At 34.3% G+C, this 23281-nt stretch overlaps 1 pseudogene; it reads right to left on the bottom strand.

Moving 5' to 3' along the window:
- Nucleotides 1–16442: 16442 nt before the first annotated feature.
- On the bottom strand, nucleotides 16443–16770 carry LOC150064942 (large ribosomal subunit protein eL30 pseudogene; annotated as a pseudogene).
- Between the last annotated feature and the right edge of the window lie 6511 nt (nucleotides 16771–23281).

The raw sequence follows: 23281 nt of genomic DNA, 5'->3' as shown, positions 1-23281 counted from the left end.
GCTTTTATAATTATTTCTCTTTTACTCACAGTAAAAATATTAAATCAGAGGCGGGATGTGTACTGGTTGTTACTACACAGATAATTAAATCTCACAAGTGTAGATGGTGTAATCCAATTTCTATTTTATGATCAATGCAAAAAATAGATGGGTAATGGAAAATGGCAGACCACTTTTTCATACCAATCATCATTTCATTTTCAATCATATTTTGTTATCTTTAAGTAGTAGTACAAAGGAGTTACCTTTCAACAAATCACCTTATAAATTCAATGACTCTTGAAAGACATTGCTCCTTTCATCATTCCTGTCCATCTCTCTCAATCCAAACAGTCCCTTCAATTTCTCTTGTTTCACAGAATATACACTGAATGGTATGACTCAATTCCCCATCCTCTGCCTCTTTTCATTTTTCTCTCCCCTTCTCCTTGACACATGACCCCCCCCCACATATCTTTCCAGTGCCAGTTTCCTAGCATTTCTTTTGTGCCAGTTTGTTTCCCTAAGGAATTACAGTTTGTATTCTCCCCTTTAAATGCCATTCTTTAGTTAACATATTTTGTATGACATACAACCTCATATGCATTTACTTGTACCTTTCTAAATAAGTTCAAGCTACCACATAAGAAAGAAAATGTACATCGTTTGTCTGATGACTTCTGGACTTATAAGGAAGTAATCATAATCATAGTTGTTGAGCTATTCCAAGGTCTGTATGGGAACATTTGGTCACGGCCTCTTGAACTTGGTATGCGTGGGACTTTGATCTGGTTAAAACATTTTGTTAGTCCTTATCAGAAAAGTTACCAAATAGCTTTCATTCATGTGAGAAAGAGTGCAGTTCATATTCACTAGCTTACCTCAGGGCTATGTTAATTCTGCTCTCTATCATAATGTAGTCCAAAGGGACCTTGATTTACTTGACATTCTGCAAACATTAGCAAACATCAAACTAAGTCACTGTATTGACATTGTCCTGAACCAAAGAGTTCAAAATATGAAGATGCTTGTAAATGTCCTTGTGTAGGAAATGAGTTGAAAAACTTGGGAATTAAAATTAGGAAATACTTAGGGTTTTTTTAATTGAAACCATTTTTTAAAAGTAAGTGAACTTACATGGTGTCATTATGCTTAATTGATTTCTTACTCAAAAGATCCCAATTTTGTCTCTACTGAGGCAATGTAAGGACAGAGTGTTTATCAGAAGTGTTTAGATTTGGAAGAAACATAGTTCACACTTTGTGGTATACCCAATATCATTGCTATAAATACATTATCATGCATTAACACATATAGTTTTGTGATGTACCAGTGAAAGAGAAGATGATGCCCCAGTTTGAGACTCTCCTACAGTCTTCCACTAAACCTAGTTGATCTTATATATAGAAAGATGCTTAAGTTGGTGAAATGTTGCATGAACAGTAGTATCAAATTGTTAGAAGTAGCTGCTGGCAGGCTGGCTACATGATTCCCCTTGCGAGCAGCTAACCAAGGGATATCAGATATTAACTAACATGAGAGAAATGTTGATCACTCAGTTAGCTGAAATGTTTAGGAGCAATCTGTTATACTATGGATATGACGTATTCAGGGCTGGACTTGAATATATCCAGAGGAATAAAATTAATTATTCTTCCATCATGTGATCTGTATCTATCTCACTGATCTTTCCACACATGCCCAACTTATGAATTCATGGAGAACATCTTTATTGCATGCTAAAAAGGAAAACAAAGCACAGGGAACATGGATGACTGAAATCCATAGGACAATTTAAGTTGACACGTCATTGTCTCCCTACAGTAAAATTCAAGGATGCCTGATGTCGAGTTATCTTCTTGGAATAGAAAGAATTGTAAACTGAAGTTAGAGTCATTTTTGGAAATTACATAAAGGTATACACATGTCCAAAGGCTGGAAGGAATAAGGAGAGATGATTGGAAAATGGGAATTCTGGGCAAAAGTATCTTGTGTTTGCTTCTGCTTTAATATCAAACCAATAAGAATATAAACTTAGTGGGTTTCAACAGCAACAGCCCATAATCTTATACTACTGGAAATCAGAAATCTAAAATGGGTCTCAATAGTCTAAATTCAAGGTGTTGATAATAGTTTATTCTCTTTTCTGGGCACCAGAGGAGAATTTGTTTCTTCTCTCAATGTCTATAAACTACTTGTACTCCTTGGCTTGAAAGCCTCTTCTAAATTGAAAGGGCTTAAAGCTCTGTAAAAATTAGTAGTGGAGCCGGTGCTGGTGGCTCACGTCTAGCTACTCAGGAGGCTGAGATCTGAGTATCGCGGTTCAAAGGCAGCCAGGGTATGAATGATCGTGAAACTCTTATCTCCAATTCACCACCAGAAAACAGAAAGTGGCGCTGTGCCTTAAGCGGTAGAGCACTAGCCTTGAGCTGAAGATTTCAGGGACAGAGCCCAAGCCCAGAGTTCAAGCCCCACAACCAACAAGGAAAAGAAAACAAAAATTAACAATGGCCAGGAAGGTATGCATTTCACATCATGACACTTCCTCTCTTCTGCTTCTTCTTCCATTTATATGGGGAAAATGTGAATATATTGGGCCTACCTAGATATTCCACCCAACTTCTCAATCTGAAGATCAGCCACTTAGTTATCTTAGTTACTTCTGCACACTTAATTTTCTTTTGTTCTATATTCTATAATATTCACAGGATACAAAGTTTAAAACTTGGACTTGTTTTGAGGAGAGGAGGGACACGCCTTATTCCAACTAATATTTATCTTGATATTCTTGTAATAATTGGTATAAAATAAGCATTTTGTATTATTATTCAAAGACAACACAGTTGTGGAAAATTTTTTCTTCCCTTGTAGGTTAGTAGTTTCCATCCTAGGCCACCCAGTGTTTACAGAAGTTCCTCAGCAGATAGAATCTTCCATTGATTATAACAATATTCTTCATTGTCTTTCAATTCAAACTTCCTATAATCAAAACTTGGTTTGTTTATGTGGTGAATTACTCTATTTTAAAAATAAAATACAATGGTTAAAATGACATGCACATTTATTTATTTTTTCCTTATTTGAATTTTATTTCAGGTTTAAAAAAATTAGCACTTACGTAATGTAATGTTTAAGATAATTTGAAATCCTGCAAAGATGTAAAAAATTGAATGAATCTATCAAATAAATAACCATAAAACATACATATTCAATACTTTTCAGGATATATTTGTATATATGTAAATATATATTAATGTTAGCATTCTGACATGAGGATCCTCAGTCAAAACAATCATATTTGAACACCACCTATTCCAAATGTCTTGATGAGTTTCATAACCAAAACTAGGAAGAGAATTGAGTTAAAATCATTTGATTATGTCTTTTAAACAATATTATGTAAAAAGCTACAAGAAAAGAGATTTAAGGAAATTTCTTATGTATCTATGTATTCAAGCTAAATAATTATTAATATTAGTTGAAAGATCATTAATGATCTATGTTTCTTTGCAAGCATTATTTTTACATCTAAGCATATTTTCTACGGTGATAGTCAACATGAATTTTAAGTCATGTAATAGTTTGTAAAATATTTTTCATACAAAGTCTGCTTTAAAATTTATCTTGAAAATTTATTGTCAGGGTGATGTATAGAGGGCTTACAGTTACATTTTTTTCTTCTTTTCTTTTCTTTAATATAAGTTGCATTTTTAAGGTAGTATATATTTAAGTTTTTGACTATTGTTACCCTATGATTTTTTCCCCCCTCTTCCTCCTTAACCTGATCTCAAATTGTAAACTTCATTTCCAACATAATGTCCTTTGTCTCATGATCTCATTTTCACCCTTCTCTTCCCTAAATCAAATTAACAAATAAATGTGTATATACAATACATGAGTTACCAAAGTCAGATACAGTAAAAATAGAGGATAAACTATTTGTGAAGTTACTTCTTTATTCTTTTTTTCCCCCTATGGTTTATCTTCTATTTTTACTGTATCTGACATGCACATTTAAAAGTATAATTAATCTGTTTTGGAATTCAAAGGGACAATGCTTTGAATCTGGACTATTGTAGATAATAATCCTCTGGCCTGTGATAATACATTTCAGTATTCTGGTCTTTAGTTTTACATGACAAGATAAATAACACCCACGTAGAGTATTATTTGGAAGTTAAAGAAGTTAGTATACCAAAATCTGATAAACATGCCAAATATAAACTGCTTTTCATTAAATGGCAACATTGTCATTAATAGGATTAGGATTAGGATTAGGTAGTTGTTTTTTTGTTAAATTTTAAATCAATAAGCTCCTGTGAAGGATAGGGAACATACATAAAATAAAGCTAAAATATTAATAGTGATCAATTTTTTTACCATTGGGTTTTGAAAATTTCTCATATTTAAAGCACACATCACAAAATCATTATTAAAAGTCATTAAAATATATAGTTGACTAAATTTTGATCAACTTACTTCTGTTCTGGGACTCTTACGTTTGCTGGCTATGGTATTAAAGGCTTCTGTGAAAAAAGGCACTGGCATTGTGGAGCTGCTGCATAAATAATTATAATGGTCATAGGGAAACTCACTTTGAGTATGAGGGTCATTGTTACAGATGATCTTGACTAAGACTAAGGTTATTAGGACAATAATAAATAGATCTGGGTGAAAAATAACACAGAAGAGGTTGATGCGGTCAACAAAATGTGACTGTGATATAACACTGGAAGGGTAACATTTAAACGGCACAAATGAAATACAACTGTAGAGCAATTGGCTGCCCTCATGATTACATATTATGACATTTAACCCAAGCATAGACCTTTATTGTACTTAATGATATAATTATAAGGTGTAATGCTAAGTGCTGTGAATATCAAGTATAAAATACTGTGTAAATGAACGGAGGGAACTAAATTGTGCGAATGGGATTTGCTAATAAGCTTAACTCATCAACTCTAGCCTTGTAAGGAAGATCTTCTCAACCTGAGGTGCCAATTCAAGAATTAAGTTTGAAGTGGGTGATGATTTTTTTTTTAAGTTCAGACTTGAGCATGAGGAATTAAGGGAGAAAATAATGCTTAGTGATGGCTGCTTGCACTTTACCATATAGGTAATGGTTTTAAAAAAACCATTAAAAATTCTAGGGCTGGCCATTTCATCTTAAAAAGCCTGTCTCTGTTGAGATATACTTCAGTCATAGAGCAAACATCAAAATAGTACCTCTCATTTCACAGGGATAAGAATTCTGTCTCTGGTAAAATATGCATTGCATTCTGTATACTATGTACTGACACATGTATGTGGTGTTTTTATCCAATATTCATCTTCATGAGCATGTGTCTCACAATGATTTTATAATCTGAAATCATTTTAATTTTTAATGTAGCTCTTACAGTGAATCACTTGTCAGTTATTACTTGCCTCACAAAAATATGTGATTGAGGATGTCACAGGTAAAATCTACAACAGCACTAAAATATAATAGCACTTCTATTGTCAATTTTGGTTTCCAAAATTGCTTGTCTTTAGAAAAAGCCATTTTAGAAATAACTCTACATTTTATTCCTCAAAATGTATATAACCAAACTATACATTAATTATATATACAGAATAAATGAGTGATTGAAAGATTAGAAAATGAAATATCAGCAGACCTAATGCAGTATTCCTTTTCTTTTATTTGTTTTTGTTTGTTTCATTGTCAGTCATGGGGCCTGAACTCTGGACCTGGGCACTGTCCCTAAGTATTTCAGCTCAAGGCTAGTGCTCTACCACTTGAGGCACAGCTACACTTCCTATTTTCTGGTGGTTAATTGGAATAAGGGTCTCATGGACTTTTCATGCCCAGGCTGGCTTTGAACCATGCTCCTTAGATCTCAGCATCCTGAGTAGCTAGGATTACAGACATGAGCCACCAGTGCCTAGTTCCTAATGCAGTATTCTAGATAGGAGTCACTTTTAATTCTCTTGTTCTCTTGTAAAAAATGATGCTATCCAGCTGGGAGTTTGGCCTAGTGGTAGAGTGTTTGTCTAGCATGTACGAAGACCTGGGTTTAATTCCTCGGTACCATACACATAGCAAAAAACTGGGAGTGGTGCTGAGGCTCAAGTGCTAGAGCTCTAGCCTTGAGAAAGTCCAAGGACAATGCTAAGACCCTGAGCTCAAGCCCAGGACTGGCACTGTTGCTATCCTGTGGTTTCTTCCCCCTACTTTCTCTCTCTCTCTCTCTCTCTCTCTCTCTCTCTCTCTCTCTCTCTCTCTCTCTCTCTCTCTCTCTCTCTCTCTCTCTCTGTCTCTCTCTCTGTCTCTGTCTCTGTCTCTCTCTGTCTCTGTCTCTCGCTCTTTCTCTCTCTGCGTATCTGTGTGACCCAGTGTATGTGTATGTGCATGTGTGTGTAATTTCATAAAATGTAGAAGGCATCAAAAATCATCTGTTTAGTCAACCCCAAGTGATTAATATGGTGAATAACTAAATGACTCATATCAATTATTCTAATCAGGACTTAAAAAGGGACCACCTCTTTAATGTTTGTAGCACCATTTTATAAGCTGTATGCACTATACAAGGGAGAAAGCTAAAATGTGCTGGTATTCTTAGACACTGTACTTCTTCAGCCATATCCTATGTGCCCACAGCGAGGATGGTGAACACGAGCCATTAAACCCAGGTTCTTTGTGAAATGGTTGGTGTGTTGAGCTGGGATTATAAGCATGAACCAAGTCTTCTCTCCAGTCTATCTCTCTGTCTACCTGTGAGTTTCTGTCTATCTGCCTGCCTGTCTGTCTGTCTGTCTATCTATCTATCTATCTATCTATCTATCTATCTATCTATCTATCTATCTAATTTTTTCAGCCATGAGGCTTGAAGTCAGATCTTGGGTGTTGTCCCTGAGCTTTTTTTTGCTCAGAGCTAGAGCTCTACCACTTTGAGTTTCACTTCAATTTTCTGATGGCCAATTACTGATGACAGACTGACTGACTTTTCCTGCCCCAGCTGACTTTGGACCATGGTCCTCAGATCTCATCTTCTGGAGTGAGTTCCTAGTGCCTGACTTTTCTAGTTAAGTAAATCTTTTACCTCAATAAAAATTTTCACTGAAAATGCTAATGATGTCCATTTTACTAAGGTCAGTAATTTGCCTATTCTAAAGACTAAACTACATATAAGGTTCTTTCCCACAGTGTAAGAACAGAAAAGATGATATGCTCAAATGTATTTAACTGAATTTTAATATGCTTCCAGTACTAATATATTTGCCTGCTTAAAAGTAAAATTTAGGGTGTGGAGTGTGGTAGAGTGCTTTCCTAGCATGCATGAATCCCTGGGTTCGATTCCTTGTTACCACATACATGAAAAATCCAGAAGGGTGCTATGGCTCAAATGGTAGACCACTAGCCTTGTGAAAGCGTAAGGACAGTCCCCAGGCCCTGAGTTCAAGCTTCAGGTCTGGCAAAAAACAAAAAAGAAAAAGAAACAAAGGAAAATTCACATCATGAACTAGGAAAGTAATTTTTAATTTTTTATCAGTTGACACATATATATTTACACTAACACAAATAATTGCATTACCTTTAAAATTCCCTTTTATCAATGTGTTTGCCAGTAGACTTATTTGTAAACATAATTAAAAATAAGAATAAGATACTTAATATTTCTTATTTAAACATTAGAATAAAAATATTAAATTGAAATTCTTCATATAAATGTCCTTTCTGTAAATATACCTTTTCAGCTTCATTCTGAAGAAACACTACAATAAAATAGCAAGAAAAAGTCTCAAATATTTATAACAGCTTCTTTACCAAGTGCCAATTTTCAGGAAGTAATTCAGGAAAATATTGTCAGTTCCAGGCTACTTTGTATTCAGTAAGTATTCACTGAAATGGATTACCAAGATTTCTCAAATCGTCATAATTTTCTCATGAATTATGTTTTTAAAACTCAGTGATAGTTCAATTCATAAAGAAAATGTTAATCAAATCAAGTTTTTTCAACTGATGTTCATAATAATAATATATATATATATATCAGTACTCGCTCATACTTAAGTTTGATATCAGTTTTGGTTATTTCAGTCTTAGCTATTCCCAATTATTTTTTGTCACAGACACAAAAGAAATGGCAGCTATGTATTTGAGAAGCAGAGTAGCACTGTTATCAAGTTACTTTAGAATTTTTAAATCTAAATTTAATCTCTAAATATTTCATATTATATTCTATGCAGAAGCTAGGGCTTTGGCATATTATGCATTGACCATTTTTACCTGGTGGAGGACTACTCTTAAAGAAATTCCTTCATTAAATTTGAAATAGTTTCTGACTAAAGAGAAATAATAAAATAATATAAACATATGATGGTATATTCTCTCATCCTGAATGTGATAAAAATTTAATAGCTGCAGAGACACCTAGGTTTGAATATTTCATTTTCAGAAAAAATACTCATATGAGGAAGTTATATAAGCAGGAAAGAAGACAAAAACCCAAGTGATTTTTAATTGGTAATTCCCTTATTATATAAACTTTTGCTAACTGGTATCTCATATGTTCTACATTAGAGAAAATATATTAAACATTTAGAATAAAGAAAGGTAAATGTATTAGTTTATCAGCCATATTGCACTCAAATTTTTCTCATCTAAATACACCTCTTGGAAAATTATTGGGACAAAGTTGTAGTGGTCTGGTTTTGTTGTAGTTATTGTTGTCTGTTTGTTTGTTTTGAACTCTGGGGCTTGAATATAAGGCCTGACATTGTCTCTGAGTTTTTGCTGATGGCTAGTGCTCAACCATTTTGAAACACAGCTTTACTTCGGGTTTTCTGGTGGAGATAAGAGTCTGACGCATTTTCCTTCCATGTCTGGCTTTGAACCTCAGTACTCATATGTCAGACTCCTGAGTAGGATTACAGATGTAAGCCACCAGCTCCCAGTACTAATTTTCTATAACTAAATACTACCCTACCTACAGAAGAAAACACTACACTTATACAAATAGCCTCACATTTTCTCTAAATTCCAGACACATGCCATTAAAAGCAACAACACATTTTTTTTGCTTACAAAAAGCACATCTCACAGATAAAAAACATTAGCTTAGAGTAAAATATTGACAGAATATTAAAAACAAATAAAAAATTTCCAAAGTAGGCAGAAGTAGATACACAGAACAAACCAAGCCAAAATTAGAAGTGTCAAAGAAGGTCATGTTATATTAATGAAGGAACAATTTAGCAAGAAAAAACACTTGTTAATATGTACACATCAGGTTGTAGTCATGGCTCAGCGGTAGAATATCTCCCAGCAAGCCTTTATACACAAAGTCCTGTATTAATTCCCAGAATTACTTAAAAAATAACAATAACATGTATAGACAAGCCTCAGCACACCTATTTTCATTAAACAAACACTACTGGAAAGATATACTCCAGACAATTCAATAACATCACTTTCATAAACAGACTGATCATGTGGACAAAATGTCAAGTAGAAAAATTTTGATTTAATAGAAACAATAGAACAAAAGAATTTAACTGAAATGTATAGAAAATTTAATTCACTAATTAAACACTATGAATTTTTCTGAGAAGCCTATAAAATTTCTTAGAATTAATTCAGATACAAATTAATTAATTAAGATACAAAGGATATCTTAACAAATATGTTAACATTGAAATAACTTCCTTTATTCCATCAGACCACAGTGGAATAAAACAAATAGAGCAACAGAAAATATTCAGCCCAGTGAAATTGAAATATATTGTAGAAAAAGTCTGGGTTACAAAAAAAATGGGTAAATAATTTTTTTAAATCTAATAAAAATTAAAATACAACTATCAGAATATATGGAATAGAGCAAAGGCATTGCTATTAGAGATTTCTATAGCTATGATGACTTACATAACACAAAATTTTAAAATTAAAAAAAAACCTCAATTTAGAAAATCCAACAATACAATGCCAGCTCTGTACAAATAATAAACCAAACCTCATATTAGTGGATGGAATGAAAATTAGGACAAAATTAATTAAATGGATTCTTACAAAGTACAGAGAATTAATGAAACAAATTGCTGGGCTTTTGAAAAGATAAAGAAATGTTGGACATATGTCACAATGATAAAAGCATTAGTCTGACAAGTTAAAACTCCACAGCCACCAAAGGGAAAATACCTAATATTACTAAAGGCTGAGATAAATTGTCTAAAAAGAGGAGCAGAAAAAGTCTGAATTACAAAATTAGAGAAATAAAATGAGATCTCATAACAAAAGAAAATGAAATCTAGGAAGTCCTTAGAAATACCTTGAAAACGTATTGTAATAAAGTGGAAAATTTAGAAGAAAATTTCTAGATGGATTTGACCTACCAAGATTGAGTCAAGAGAAAATAAACAACTTATCCTCATCTAAAACAACTTTTATACTGAAGTAGCAATGAATCTTCCAGCGCAGGACTAAAAGAATTCAATGGTAAATTTTTCCAGCCTTTAAAAATTGAATACCATTGCTCTTCAAATGATCCCAAGAAATAAAAGGAAAAGCAATGCTATCAAACCATTTTATGAAGTATCATCTCACTAGCAAATCCAGAAAAGATAAAAGAAAAAATATAAACTAATTTCTCTGATGAACTGAGATACAAAATATGTTAATAAAATACTTGAAAACTAAATTCAATGGCATGTTTAAAAGCTTACATGTAATTAATTAGGCTTCCTTTCAGGAATTAAGTATAGTATAGAATATGTAAGTCAATAAGTGTAATAGAGCACATAAGTACACACAAGGACAAAATCCCCATAATAATCTCAGTAGATATGGAAAAATCCTGTGGCAAATTTCAATATCCCTTTGTGCTAGAAAATGAAGAAACTAGGCATAGAAAGGATGTATTCAAAATGCTGAAGACTACATATGACAAATCTATAGCAAGCATGAAAAAAAATGAAAAAAAATTAAATCCCTTTCTTTAAAGCCCTGACAAGAGTATCAGTGTTCTATTATTCAATATAGCTTCAAAAGTCTCAGCAAGAGTAATTAAAATAAGGGAAAGAAATAAACATAATTCAGAGAAGAAAGGAAATAATGAAATTATCCATGTTTGCAAATGATATGATTCAAAAGATGCTAAAGATTCCACCAAAAATGTCTAATGAGATGAAATGGACATACAAATATTAGTAGCCTTTCTTTATACAAACAACACCCAGGTTTACAAACAATGCACATCAGAAACTATATTTTATTCACAATAGTCTCAACCAAAGTATACATACATTTAACCAAAGATATGCAAGATCTCCACATTGAAAAACTGAAGGAATCAGAAGATAGAAAAACCTACCTTGTTTATGGATTAGCAGAATTACTACAAAAACTAGCCCTACTACCAAAAGTAATCTTAAAGTTAACTACGACTCTCATTAAAGCACGAAGGTCATTCTTAGAAAAATCAATCCCCAAATTTGTCTGGAAGCATAAAAGACCCCAAATAGCAAAAACGTTCCTGAGTAAAAAGAGTGATATTAGAAATAAGACTATCCTGAGCTATGACTTTTACCTTAGAGCCATAATAACAAAACTAGGATAGTGCTGAAACAAAACTGGCTATGAAGACCAATGAAATTGTATGGAAGACCAAGAAATCTAAAAGTACCAGTGCTAGGCACTATTCAACTGGACTACTGAATCTATTTAATCACTTGTGGATTGTTTGTCTGAAAATAGGTGATACCTAACCTGTCATCTTATTTCAAGATTGAAGACAAAAAGTAGAATGACTAAGATATTTTCTTCTCAAATTTTGCAAGAGAGCTGTCTAAAGATCTGAAGTTGCTAGGTGCCAGTGGCTCACACCTGTGATCCTAGCTACTCAGGAGGCTGAGACCTGAGGATCATGGTTCAAAGCCACCCCAGGCATGAAAATCCAGGAGACTCTTCTCTCCAATTAACGACCAGAAAACTGAAAGTGGCACTATAGCTCAAGTGGTAGGGCAATAACCTTGAGCTGAAGAGCTCAGGGACAGCACACAAGCCCAGAGTTCAAGTCTCATGATTAACCAAAAAAAAATTCTAAAGTCATTATTGTGAATCTGAATTACACTGTATTTATAAAGTGGTAAAACTGTTATCTTTGATAAGATCACCCCTAAATGAAAGAAATTACTCACGACCTGAAACTAAGACTGCCCTTCCTCTATGGAAGTCATCACTCATTGGAGCCCATAATCCCTTCAAGTAATAAGATACTTCAGAGTTACCTCCCAACAGTCGGAGATAATGCTGCTTAATTATGCATATTATCTCACTCAAAAATTTCCCCTATTCAATCCTAAAACTCCTGCGAATACCCATTGATAGCTGGAAATTTGTGCTCTCCATTTTCCATAAAAAACCAACCACTTTGATTAAAATCCTTCCTTGCTTGGCATCATTACTTTCATTTACTTTCTGTGGGGAGACAGGCCAGATCTGACAAGATGGGACCTCAAAACTCAGGCCTTTGGCAGAGCACTGATTTCACCCACATTCAAACTTAAAACTCTATGGTGTTTTCTAGACTAATTAGAGCTCCAATTAAAAATACATTAACCTAGACAAACTGTCCTTCTTAATTCTTCTGTCAAAGTATCTGACAGTTTTTCATAGAAATTATCTAAATAAAAGAATTCATATTTCATTTAGGTGTCTGTTCAGCTAAACTGAATATGCGAAGGTCATGTTCTGTTTTGATCAATCTTGATTGTGTCTGTGGCAAATGCATAAGTAAACTGTAGTGAAGATATTCTTCTTCATTAAGATTAAAATGGTGCTACATTTTTTTTGTATTCTTTGATTTGTTAACATAGTATGTGCTTTGTAGAATTAATGTCATAGTGCTCTTCAATTTGTTTTTAATGATAGGATTTCATTTGAGAATATTAAAGGGAGTTGAAGTAGCAGGGAGACCAGGAAAAAATAAGTTATTTAAAACAAAATTTAAAATTAACATAGGAATCTGAAATGGATTTCTTTAAAGCCTGAACAACAAAGCAAATAAAGGGAAAAAAAAGAAGAAGCAATTATTTAGTGAGTAGCACTTGGATATAGTGAATGGATAGATTCAAAACTAAAGCTATGTAAGATAGTACTTTGGAGTGATGGTCTGATAATTTCTCTTGAGGATATCTAGGATCAGGGTATAGCAAACTACTCTGGGGAATATTTACAGTACAAGAGATATCCAGAATTTCTTTTTCCAAATGTATTATTTTTCTATTAAAAAATCTGAGAATGATAAGCTAATTGCTTATCAATAGCTACTTAATAAAAATTGTTGAAATGTGAACCAAAGCATCCAATTCAATGTTTTAGAAATATGAGATGTCTAATACTCATACATTCTTGTACTTTCTGCCAAGAAAGACCTCATAGTACATTATTTGCACAAAAACATATCCTTTTAGCATTTTATAAGTATTTCCTTTCACAGGTATAAATCAAAAATGCTGGGTTACAGACCCTTTAACCCAATAACATAAATTTAATGTTCAAGTAAGATATAAATACCCTTAAGGACCACTTTGAAGAAGAATAGAAAGGTAACCTTGAATGTCAGAAAAGGGGGGAAAATATTAAAGATACTCACTTACATGCACAGCTCTTTTTCAAGGTGGATTCACTCGATAAAAAAAATATGACCTTTTTCCTGTACCTTATTTTATTTTCCAGACCTAAAAATATTGCCAGTGCCTGAGGCGTAAGTCAGAGTGAACCTCCATTATCACTCCAGAGACTTGGCATTTTCCTCATTAGACTCCATAGCATCTGACTGAGTGACCTTGTTTTGTGAGAAGACACAGATGGAGTCTGTCAGTAAATCTTGTTAATGTAACAAGTATTCCTACTGTTAGATGAGTGTTGCACCTGACCCTGGCATTTCATCCCTTAGTAAACAACCCCTGCCCACTTTACAACATGGGTCTCTTCCCTCATGTTATCAGGTTTTTCAGCATTAGGTTGTTCAGAGGATTATCTAAAAGAATGTTTCTTGCTGTGAAGGTGAGATGCTTTCTTTTTCCTCAACACAAACTCTTGCTGGCTTTTGAAAGCTGTAAAGATGACACGAAATGTAGCAAATATAAACTTATTCCAAGCTGATCATCTGTGTACTCAGGAACGTTGTAGGGGAAAAAGAAAATTTGCTGTCAGGTGACCATTGTTTTAATTTGACTGTACTCTGTATGGTTATGTAAAAGAATTTGAGTCTAAATGGGTGAATAAAGATTTGGAATATACATTCCTACATATAACTATAGACACAATGGTAGTTTGTATCATGAACACCAGAAAGCAGTTAATAATAAGTGAAAAAAGAAAAAATCCTTTCTAATACTCTCCTATACAAAATTGGTTGATAATTATTTTAAAAATAGCGTCCTTCCAGGTCTATTAAAATAATCAATGATATACTTTAGAATATTTTAGATATGAGTGGTAATAGTCAATATTTATGTCTTTTTAAAATTTTAAATTGTGAATATAAAAGTTGAGACAGGGGCCAGGAGTGTGGCCTAGTGATAAAGTGCTTGCTTCTCACACATGAAGCCAGGGGGTTTTGAGTCCTCAGTACCACATTCACAGAAAAAAGCCGGGAGTGGTGCTGTGGCTCAAGTGGTGGAGTGCTAGCCTTGAAAAAGCTCAAGGACAGTGCCCAGGTCCTGAGTTCATGCCCTAGGACTGGCAAAAAAAAGTTAGGAAAGTTATAAATGCTTATCCAGGAGACTATTTTAACCTTAAGAAAGATATATTACCATTGGAAAAGTTTAACTAGAAGATAATCCTTTTTGAAAGTGAGACTCTTTCTTTTTCCTAAACTTAAAACCAGATGTCTGGAAAACAGTGATAATAGTTCATTTGCAAGGAGTCTTAGCTTTACTGAAAATTGTTTAAGTTTATGCTTTCATTTGAGATAATTTAATAACTGCTAGAGTCACTCTCAGTGCTTCTACAACACTGATCTCAGAACAGGGAAGAACAAATAGGGAGAGGTTGTAAAGCCATTGATGTTTTCTTTGTAGAAGAACTCAGAGTGACTAGGAGCTCTCTGTGTAGAAGAGTAGGAAAAGTTAGCTTTTCTCTAGCACAGCACTCCAAACACTGAGACAAGGAGGTAGCATGTTGGCAATTGAAAATGTTATTCCAGTAACAAAACAGGAAATAACTCCAAGGATATTGTTCACTAGGATACATGATGAAGCTATTTCTCTATATGCATAAATCACAGAGATGGAACCACAAATCAGCCAACAATAGAATTGGAATGTGTTTTTTAGTTGAGCGTCTACATTTACTAAAGTTGATTAGGATCACATACATATAATACAATATATATTTTATACATACATGCACATATATATTACATCTCCAAATGCTCTGAACTATAAAAAAATTGCAAAATAACAAGGCTAAAATTCTCAAGGGATATATAGAGGTATCTAGGAATTATTTATAATTGATCAATTCTTGTACTACTAGCAGAATAAATATATCATGTAAAAAGGGAAAATAGATTTCTATAAGGTATTTAAAGAATAAAATGACATCTCCATCTTTTATAAGCAATAATGTCAATCTCTAGCAATTGAATGAGAATATAGTTACTTGGACTCTTATTCACCTAAAAATCTTCCAAAATACTTTCTTTACCTTCCTTCCTTCCTTCCTTCCTTCCTTCCTTCCTTCCTTCCTTCCTTCCTTCCTTCCCTCCTTACTTATTTCTCCCTCCTTCTTTCTTTCCATCCCTCCCTCCTTCCTTCTTTCTCCTTTTCCCCTACTTTCTCTTTTTCTATTCCTTCCATCCAACTTCTCTCCATGTAATCAAAATCTATGGACTATTGTTTATATTTCCCTGAGCTTACTGTGCTTTCATTCATTTTGTGTGTGCATTATTTTTTGTGTATTACTTTTCGATATGTTCAATACATACTTTAAGTCAGATCTTCATTACTGAAGATCATTTTATTACAGTTCCCATTTGGTGAAGGAAGACTTCTTGCATCTATGAAGCTCAACTATTAAAGAGCAGAAGGACTGGTTATAGAGCAAAGTAGGAGGAGAGGCTTGTGGGAACCATGGATTGGTGGATTGGTGTGATGTTCTACAACATGATATTCTAGATAACAGAATGTGTTTCTCCTAAATACTTAGTCATACTTAAAAGAAAACATTCATAAAATATACATCAGAATATTTTAGCACTGACTTGATGGCAACAAATCCATTATCATAGTATATTACATTTATAAATCAATAATGGAAAAATAACAAATTAAAGTAAATCCAAATTTGGTACTCTGGATTTGGTGGGATTTTTTTTGTTAGTTTCTTGTTTTTATTTTTGCTTGTTTGGGGTTTTTTTGTATGTTTTTAAACCACCTCTGGCAAGTTTTATTAAAGAAAAACTATGCACTGTTTATTTTCCTCCAGTTGGTTCTGGCATGCTCCTCATGATATCAGAATCACCTGGATAAAGGATAGCCGGTGTGAACATGGTAGTATTTCCCACATGCTGTGCCCAGTTTAATACTATTGCCACCAGTTTTGGACAACATATCATAATATTCTGTTTCAGATTTCCTCAAGGCTGGGCAGTTGGTGAGAATGACCAGTTTCCCTTTGCCCTTTCTGATCATCTTCAGAGTCTGCTTGTACCCCAGCACATACTTTCCACTCTTCACAACAAGTTGGATTCTAGCCTTGATTGACTCCCAAGACTTTTTTGTCTTTTTGGCTGCCACCATCTTCCTGCCTTAGGTACAGTAAGGTTCCTAACTGAAAGCAGCTGACAGGATGGCCTGGAGGAGAGAAAAGCTGTTTGGGATTTTTGTTTTGTTTGTTTGTTTGTTTGTTTGTTATAACTGTATGTTTTTGTCTTTTCTTTCTTGGTACTAGAGATCTAATCCAGGATATTGTCCTTGCTAGGCAAGTGCTTTGACACTGAGCTACATCCCAGCCCAGTTGTAGTAGTCTGTAAAGGGCAATTATTTAATTATATAAATAATTGTGTCAAAGAAAAATGGCTGATGGAAAACAAGAAATTATTTGAAAATACTACAGTAGGGGCAAGAAAAGAAAAAAAATGAGAAATTGAACATTGTAGTAGCTAGTGAAAGGGATGGTAAGATAATCTGGTTAATGTGATTAGATAGTTTCTATTGGCCAACAGTTAGTATAATAGTTAAGCTCTTACCCTCTGGCAAAGACTTGAGTTGGAGAGGCATTATCTTTTGTAAAGATCTCTTTCTCCAAGGGATGTCTCTCAGGTCCTTAAGAAAGACTGGAGGCTAAGAGATTTACATTTCAAAGGGACTAAGAAAGTAAAAATGTTCTAGTTCTATAACAAATCTATGAGAATGAGGTCAAGGGTCTTTATTCAAGAACATCTATTTAAAAATTGAGTCAGGTTAGAGACACTTTCAGGGTCTTTCCTGGTTAAGAATTTTGGTGAAAACTAAAGTACTATCCTTGGTAGAAAGATATAGATATAAAAAATAAGAAACCAGAGTATGCAAGGATAAAATATCTGTCATAAAAAGCTCTCCTTTTTTACTTTGAAGCTTTCCTTATTGTGTGTTTATTGAAATATGAAGATTGAGTCTAAGTATTCAAGTAATACCATCTTGTCCTCACTGCCATATTGATTTCTTAATAGATGATGGAGACTTTTTAATTAGTTCTGAGAATTATAGACAGGTATAGATCACTGCAAGAATTGTAGAGGTGATAAAGAAGTGCAATTTTTTTTTTTTTGCCAATCTTGGTGCTTGAAGTCAGGGCCTGAGCACTGTCCTTGGGCTTTCTCGAGGCTAGTTATCTACCACTTGAGCCAGAGCACCACTTCTGGCTTTTCTATGTATGTGGTACCAAAGATTCAAATCCAGGTTTTTGTGCATGCTATGCAAACACTCTACCACTAGGCCAAACTCCTGGCCCAAAGCAAATTCTAAAAACAAAAACAAAAAACAACAACACCCCCTCACCCCGAAACTACTTATCCAGTTATATGGAGTAGAGTACTTGGCTCATTTTCCTCAAAAGAAGCCCCTTGACTCTTATACAATAATAATTTGATGTTAATTTTAAAACTAGAATTAATTATGACCATATCAATATGTTGATACCCAAGAGAATGTTGAAAGCAAGTGAGGAGAATATCCATTCTCTTTTGTAAGTCTGACTTTGAACTGTGATCCTCTCAGCCTCCTGAGTAAAGTGTTGATTTGTTAATACAGATAATTTATTCTCAGATGGTGTAAGATGATAAAGATTCCTATGGTGTGTTTTCAACAGTGTCAAGAAGTCTCTTATCTCTTGGGAACCATGGTATTTCAAATATCTCTGATGAATACTTTACTTAATTAACAAATATCCTCCATCCTGTCATTACCAGCTCATTTCCTAGCTTCTTTATTTGAGGGTTTTAAATAGCTAGTGTCTGCCATATGATCACACTTTATACATTTGAATATCATCATATCTAAAGTTCATAGTTGACAAGAGAAAATCAAATCATCTACATAGTTTATTGAGAATATTAATATGGTAGTCAGTTGTCCTTTTTAAAAACATTATTACTAGACTCTTACCTAGAAAGGTAAAAATGCTAGTGTACATGAGGGTTTTATTTTTTGATTTGTGTGTGTGTGTGTGTGTGTGTGAGTGTGCTTGTTTGTGTGCATGTACGCTCACATGTGTGCATGCACATACATGCTAGGGCTTGAACTCAGGGCCTAGGCAATGTCTTTCATTCATGGGTAGCACTATTCTACTTGAGCCACCATTCCACTTGCCATCTTTTCTGATTAATTGGAGATGCAGTCTCGTGGACTTCCCTACTTAGGTTGGCCTCAAACTTTTATCCTTTCAGTCCTCTGAATAGCTAGAATACATGAATGAGCCATCAGTGTCTGACCTTGTATTTCTTGATACTAGAGTTTTGGGGTTTTTTTGAGGCTTGATTATTCCTTTTATTTATTTTTTATTTTTTTAATTATATTGTAAAGATGGTTTACAGAGGGGATAAAGTTACTTGGGTCGGGTAATGAGTTCATTTCACAACGCAGAGTACTAAGCACTATGCGATCACGGCCTGACTTCATTTCAAAGTACTGAAGTACAGGCTCCTGAGAGACTTTCATTCTTTTACCTCAAAATTCTCACCTCAGTTTCTGGTAATCCTCAGTACTTGCAAATGACTCTGACCTAATCCTGATAAATCCATTTATGACAAAGTCACTTTCTATTAAATAAGTATCTCAAAATTGCCTTAGTCTCTACTTCTCAACAATATCATACTAATCAACAAACTAAAATATTTTCCAACATTTCCCTAGCCATTTGGATATCTGTGTTTCCCCACTCTGAGTTTTGAACTATCAGAATAAAAGAGTAAATTTTGGGGAGATCTGCAATAGAGTAAAATCTTGATACATAAAGCCATATAGTATGAAGCTAATTGAAAGGACCTCCAGGATATTGAAACAAAAGCCATATAACGAATGATTGTTGTCCTTTATGTACTATGTTATCTCTCATCTCCTTTGCTGTCCCTTCGGTATCTCATATTGTTACAGTATCTCACTTTGTTATCTGATATATTGAATTTATTTCTATTTGGATATTTGAAATTTGATAGGGAAGGGAGGAAAACCAAGACGGGTGGGGGGATGAGGGGAGGGTAATGGGTACCAAGACATGTGAAAGGGTATCAATGTATGTGAATTAATGCACTTTCTATCTGGCAAATATCATGTAACCCTTTTATTAATTACAATAAAAATATTTTTAAAAAAGAGTAAATTTTGGGGAGATTTTTAGTGACATATTTATACTTGCCAATATCTTGACAAGTCATTCAAATGAATACTTTACAAATACTGTACAGAAAGAGAAAATGATTCCAAGCCTAGTATCATTTTCAAACTCCTATTGTGCTGGTAGTCAATAAATTAAGTTAGCGTCTCCTGTGTCAGACAATATGGTAGGCAGTTCTAGAGAGAAGGAAGTAACCAAAAGTAGCAATAGAGAGAAGAAAGAAAGATCAAGAGAATTACAAATGATGTGTGAAAACAGATAACACATGTGGAAAATTCAGCTAAAAATGTGGGCATAGCTACTTCTTTCATATGATATCTTTTGAAGATTGTTACTAAAAAGTTTTCTATGGTTTATTAGGCCTTTCTACTGTACTCCCATTTCTCCTGTTTAACAAAGAGCTATAACTTTTGGAACATGTACTTTTTTTTTGCCAGTCCTGGGCTTGAGCTTAGGGCGTGAGCACTGTCCTTGGACTCTCTCAAGGCTAGAGCTCTACCACTTGAGCCTCAGCACCAATCCGGCTTTTTTCTATATATGTGGTACCGAGGAATCGAATCCGGGTCTTTGTGCATGCTAGGCAAGCACTCTACCACTAGGCCAAACCCCCGGCCTGGAACATGTACTGTTGAAATGTAATACTTCAAGGAATCCATTTGTTAAAGACTTTCCAGGTTAAATTTCTGTAATCACTTTGATAAATTTTTCCTTTCCCTTCCTCATTTATCACATAGTCATCTTGCCATTAACCTCTTCAGACTCATAGAAACCTGCGATCTCCATAACCTGAAAGAAGATAGGCCGCTCAGAACTTCCAACCTTCCCTGACTGATGATGCTGTACTGCGAAAATGCATTGATCCACCATTGGCTGATGTGAGTGATTGGTGTGGCATTGCTTTTCAGGCTCTAAGTGTGCAAGAGAGACAGTGTCAACTCTTTGACCTCATGAAAATGTTATCTAATGCATCTACCTCTTTTGCAGAAGGAGAAATCTATATCTATATTAGCGAGTTTGTAGTCTTTCTTCCTTTCCTCTAAACCTCTCAAGTTGGACAAGCAGCTACCTTTTACTTTCTTTCTGCTGTTATGCTTTTAGTTAACTGAACTAAGTAATCCTGCATTCTCTCCTTTTCCCAGGAATGCTCAATTAGTGGATACCTCTGAGAACACTTGCTAATTTGCTAACATAAAAATAAAGACCTTGGAAATTTTTCTCAGGGTAATATTCAACGCTATTCTCCGTGCATTATCCAATTTGAATGTCAAAAATATTCCTTTAAGTATTTCTCCTTTCATTCCATTTGTAACATAACTTAATCTTTCTCTATGAAAGTAGGAGCCAGGACTTGTGCAAGGCAAAGACCAGGCCTTAGTAAAGTGAAAGATAAAACATATTCCTCAATCAGAGAAGCTGATTTCAAAGCTTATTACATCTGCCTACAAAGTCCTTTCTTCTTTCTTTGTTTTGTTATTAAATCTTGTACATGACTTTCAATCTTGTTTTTGGAATTATAATGTTAAATATTAAAAAATATAACCAGAGGTCTGTAATGAAACAAAAAGTAATAATAAACAAATTGTGTGGTATTAGCATATGGATAGAAAAACAGGCAACAAGATCTACATAGAAATACATTTCACATACATGAAAACTTATGGATAGATTCAATAAGCATTGTATATATATTAGTGGGCAAATTTATGATATCAGGACCATTATATGAATAAATATATAAATAAATACACAGACACATACACAGAGTTATTCTTAGGTTATCAGGAGGGATTGGCTTTAGGAACCTTCACCATTATAAGTTTTTGTCTTTAAAATTCATCTGAGTTAGATTCTTAACTCCTTGCTAGTTATGTATGATTGCTCTCAGTCAACCTAATACTTTTGAGATTCACCTATATCTCTGCATATGCTTGTATTTCATTACATATTTGCTAGAGACATGGATGGATTCACTATACAGCCTATGCTGCTTCAAACTGACAATTCACATGCCTCAGTTGTCCAAAACCACCATCTCTTGCAGGGCAGGCTAAGCAAATAATTTAATCCTTCCTTTGATAGTTTCAGAAATGCTGTTGTTTTCCAGGAGAACTTACCAATTTGATTGGAATTCTTGCCTCAACTCTGGACTTCCAGAAGGGGGTCAGGAGCTGAAGATTGAGGTAAGCATCAAAAAACAATACTCCACTCAGTCATGATTATGGAGAGAAAATGCCAGTCACAAATCTCAGATGAATGGCATGAGGAGGCTCACTCAGTGGCAGTATGTCAAGGACATGGAAGAGTGGAGTACCTGGACCTGTTGTAGAACCCCTGCACAGTTACCAAGAGCTCTGTGTATTATTTGTGGATTGTTGAGTTTTAAACAAATCTGACAAATGAAAACACATTTCTAACAAAACAAATAACAAAATCAGGTGTTTTTAAAAAATGGATAATGGACCGCCTGGCCTAAAAGTAGAGTGCTTGCCTAGTATGCACAAAACCTTGGGTTTGATTCCTTGGTACCATATACACAGCAAAAGTAGTGTTGTGGCTCAAGTGGTAGAGCTCTCGCCTTGAGAAAGCCCAAGGGTAATGCCTTGGCTTATTTGTGTATATTTGGAGTTTATTTTATTTTATTTTTTGTCTATTTGGTGGTGATCCTGGGGCTTAAATTCAAGGCCTGTGTGATGTCACTGAGCTTATTTTGGTTGAAGTGTAGTACTCTACCACTTGAGCCATAGTTCCATTTCTGACTCTTAGTTTAGTGGAGATACTAGTCTCACAGACTTTTCTTCCTAAACTGTCTCTATGTTGTAATCCTCTTATCTCAGCTTCTTGAGTAGCTAGGAGTATTCATAAGAGGCGTGAGCCCCTGGCACCCAGCTTTATTGCTGCTGTTGGTGCTGTTATAAAGTAACAAAAAGTGTTAGATGACCATCTACAAGAATAAGTAAAACAGAAGAACCACTACCAGTTTGAAATCCATAAGGAGGAATCATTGCAATTGTTACATTTGAAAGATGTCTTTAGAGCAGTTGTAGTTTTCAAAGCAGAAAGATAACCTAAATGCTGAAAGTTGTGTCTTGCCTGAACATTTAGAAAAATGTGAACTGGACAATATAGTGTCTCATTTATCCCCAATGACCTAAAGAATTAATAGGAAATAATGGGAAAATGATCATCAATTAAATTAATATAACAAAATAAATGATAACATGACTTTGGACACCAAATATTGAATAATTGCCATTAATTCTGACTCACTAAACAACAGAAATCTGTAAGAGCATTTTTGAATATTTCATTAAAAAATAGTTGGTCACTGGTGGCACATTCTTGTAATCCTTGCTGCTCAGAACACCAGGATCTAAGAATCACTGTTTGAACCCAGCTCAAACAGCTAAGACTTTTCTCTCCAATTAACCACCAAAAAGC

Source organism: Megascapheus bottae, chromosome 3, assembly GCF_031878675.1.
Source record: "Megascapheus bottae isolate mThoBot1 chromosome 3, mThoBot2.hap1, whole genome shotgun sequence".
NCBI classification, from domain to species: Eukaryota; Metazoa; Chordata; class Mammalia; order Rodentia; family Geomyidae; genus Megascapheus; species Megascapheus bottae.
This window is presented reverse-complemented; position numbering and strand designations above follow the sequence as displayed.